We start from the raw sequence: 3,880 nt of genomic DNA, 5'->3' as shown, positions 1-3,880 counted from the left end.
AAAGGCTTCTGATTAATGTCACAGCTCACAGATTGCAGTATGCCGTCTGTAATGCTTCCCTTCATCTGGACACTAGCAGATGATGTTACTGAGACAGACGTGATGCCCTCGTTTGTGTGTCAAGTGTCAGTACATGATACTTTTATTCTTACCAATAAAACATAAAAAGTTAACACCAACCTAGAAAAAAGGTATGTTGTTTCGTGCTTCTCATTATTTTTGGCTCCAAGTTGCAGTCTTTAATGGACTCCCTCGTTGTTATTGAGTCTCTTGTCTGCAACATTTATCGGTGCTCTCTTAGGCTGTAAGGCAGCTTCATTGTGCACTTAGCTCCAACAAGTGAGGAACAAGTGACCGAAAACTGTTCTCTTGTAACGTGCCTAGATTACAGTGTTTCCAACTGCTTGATCGGGATCCCATGATTCGTAGGCCGTGTTCGTATTACGAGCTGCAAGAAGGAGCCGAAAGTGTCTGTCGGTCCTCAAGCCTCTCTGCCTTTCCCCCTACCCACGCAATGATGCAACACTTGCGCACTCGCAACCAATCTGCACAGGAGGCGTCTGCCTTTACATTGCAAATACTCTCCAAGCTTTCAGCCGCTTCGCCTTACAGATCTAGGCTCTGTATTCTCTGATACAGGAAGTGCTGCCATCTCTTGTCTGTGGCACCGATCAGACGCATTTTCTTAACAGACGTATGCCGTGAGTAGATACTTCCAGCTTATTGATGTCTAACTTTTTCCTCGGTTAAGTTTGCTCAGACGTCACACGCACAGTGTGACGTCACACGCACAGTCTGGAGCGCACTGCTTCTGCTGTCTGTACGTCCTTCTACACGATAGTGGAATCTTATAATGCACACCTGTAAAGATTTCAACAAATTACCTGGCATGCTTTTAGTTGCACATTCAGTACAGTTTATTCATCTGTACATATAGACTATTTTCTCTTTAGACAATATGTAAGGTAAGATGAAGCAAATGCTCGAGAGCTTGATTTATATCTCCGATTACCAATATAAGCATTAATTGTCAACATTTTTTTTAACTGGTTAGAGGCTTGGGTTCTCAGTTGGGAAGGGTGGTCTTGAGCTGCTTACCATTTCTGCTATTGTCCCTTTTTGTTTGGCAAGTTTGTTGTTAGGTTTACTATACATAATAATGCATTTTATTTTGAATCTTTAATTAAAGCTGCCACTGCAAACCTGTCGACAATGGCAAGCCTCAGCAATGGCAGCCTCCAGTGCAACAACCAGCCCAGCAGTTCTAGACGATGCACCAGATACTGTCCTCGCCTCAATGCTGGATGGTGCCCAAGCTCAATCGTCAAGTCCTGCTTCATGCTGTCAGAGTGAGACGGAGGAACCGATTCACTGTTCCGACTCCAAAACTGACGATGATAAACTAAAGATGAACTCTAAATCTGACGATGATGTTCTAGAGATGAACTCTGAATCTGACAATGGTGCTGCAGAAAGTGATAGTTCAGCTGCTCCTGACAGTCCTAACATTGATGATTCTGCACTTTTTGAAGGCAGCCCTTTCACTAACATTAAGGCTTGCCTCTTTTTGATGACAGTGTTTTTTAAGTGTGGACTAACAAGAGAATGCTTAGGTCAAATCTTGTTGGCTTTTACAACACTTCTGCCATCATCTAACACCCTCCCGAGCACCACATTTATGTTCTTCAAGGCTCTGTAACGCTTTCAAAGAGGCAGAGGAATGTGCAGCCACTTTTTCTGTAGTAAATGCAATGACTACCTAGAGAAAAATGCGACACATTGTCCATGTTGTAATGAGCCGTGCCATAGCAAGGGCAGTTTCCTGCAGATGAAGTCGGCAGACACTTTGCGATCATTTCTAAAGGATGATAAAATATATAAATATTTCATTAAACCAACAAGTTCAGCCAGTGACAAGATATTGAAGATATTATAGATGGTGCGATGTACCGGGCACAACCTGCTTGTTCTTCAAGATTTAATTTCTCTCTTTTCTGGAACACGGACGGTGTTCAGCTCTTCAAGAGTTCGGGAAAGTCTCCTTGGCCCTTACACTCCACTATTCCTGAGCTTCCACCTCTCATGCGTAAGAAGTTCCAGATTTTGACTTGTTTGTGGTTTGGTGTAAAGCCGGTAATGAATACATTCATGAAGCTTTTTTGCGTGGAGCTTATGGAACTTGCCACTAGTGGACTTGCTTGGCGTCACCCAGAGACAGGCAAAACCATAATTTCTTACATTACAGCTCCTGTATCTTCGGTAGATGCAGTTGCGAGAGCAATGCTTCAGGGTATAAGACAGTTCAATAGTCTCTACGGTTGCTCCTTCTGTGAACATCCTGGAAAATCCCTCTCGTTGCCAGGCAAAGGGCATGTCCATATCTATCTGCCTGGTAGCACACACTCCCTCAGGAATGGCCATCGGATGCAGCGGCAAGCTGCAGAAGCACTTGAGAATGGTCACCCGATGAAGGGCGTCAAAGGTCCCAATGTTTTGAGCCTCATACCCGAATTTCACTGCGGTAGCGGATTTGTTGTCGACTACATGCATTGCGTTCTACTCGCGGCGGTGAGAACATTCTCGCATTTATGGTTTGACTCAAAGTACCATGGAGAGTCATGGTACCTGGGCCGTCAGGTACACGTGGTGGATAAGAAATTACTGGCCATTAAGCCACCGGACTATATCACCAGGACCCCACGTTCCTTGAAACACAGATGCTATTGGAAAGCAAGCGAACTGCGTGCCTGGCTTTTGTTATACTCATTTCCTGCTTTGCACCAAAGCCTTCCGGATGTTTACCTTGATCAATTTGCCCTTCGGGTTGGCGCAGTTTACCTCTTGCTGTCTGAATCTGTCTCCGTAGAGGACCTTGGTATTTTGGAGAGGCTGTTGCTCGGATTTGTTGATGGTGTTAAAAATTTGTATGGAGAGCTGTTTTGCTCACTTAATGTTCACCAGTTCACACACATTGCTGACTCAGTAAGGAACTGGGGACAACTTTGGCCCACTTGAGCATTTTTATTTGAGAATAGAAATGGGGAACTGATGCACCTTGCGAAAGGGACAAAAGCTGTGGAAAAACAGCTTGCGAGCTTGGTTGCTATAAGCAATGCCCTCAGTGTCATCCAAAATCGCGTTAGAGACCGCTTGCATGTTGACTTTGTGCTTAGCAAGCTAGAAAATTTACATTTCACGAGAGTATCATCTAATGGTATTGTTTTTCATGGCAGACCATGTCAGACAATTGGAGCTGCGAGGACAGCTCTTGGTTTTTTCTTCTCCAACAGAGAGCATGTGTATGTTTACAAGAAAGTCACAATGGGCACAAAGACATTTTCTTCTGTGTTGTGCATTAATCGGAAGAGAAGAAACAATTTCACAATCATGCATGTTGTTGAGAGAGAGAGAGAACTTTTGCATTAATTCGGTGCTTCGCAAAGTATGCTGGGCAAGTGTACATGGGTTATTAACAAACTTCTGGAGTGTGGTGTGCAATACAGGCCTGAGAGGAAGGGATTTTCGATTCCACACATCATTGCTGTGAAGCAGAAATACCATTTGGACGTAATTCCTGTTCCCCCTAAGATGACGAAATGTGTCAAGGTGTTGGATTTTGTGTGCATTTCTCCTAAAACTTATGAACTGAATTTGTAGTTAAAAGCTAGTCTCCTCAGTTCGAGCCCTTTCTTGTCCCATCATTCATATCTCAACAGAAGCTGTTAATGATGTTTGTCAGAAACTTTGTTTAAAAAGCCAACGATACGTACAACTGGCACCACCTTAGTTAAGCATGACAGGCCCAGACGGACCTCATATAGCCCCTGCGTAAACGCAATCACGCAGAAAGCTGTAAAAGGTCTGGACGTGTTCTGATCGT

At 43.9% G+C, this 3,880-nt stretch overlaps 1 pseudogene; it reads left to right on the top strand.

Annotated features, from left to right (window-relative positions):
• Window positions 1-1,408: 1,408 nt before the first annotated feature.
• LOC115318664 lies at window positions 1,409-3,657 on the top strand (annotated as a pseudogene).
• The last annotated feature ends 223 nt before the right edge of the window (window positions 3,658-3,880 follow it).

The sequence above is a fragment of the Ixodes scapularis genome, unplaced genomic scaffold (assembly GCF_016920785.2).
Source record: "Ixodes scapularis isolate PalLabHiFi unplaced genomic scaffold, ASM1692078v2 PGA_scaffold39__5_contigs__length_11793443, whole genome shotgun sequence".
In the NCBI taxonomy this organism is placed as follows: domain Eukaryota; kingdom Metazoa; phylum Arthropoda; class Arachnida; order Ixodida; family Ixodidae; genus Ixodes; species Ixodes scapularis.
Note: the sequence above shows the minus strand (reverse complement) of the source record. Positions and strands in the feature narration are given on the sequence as shown.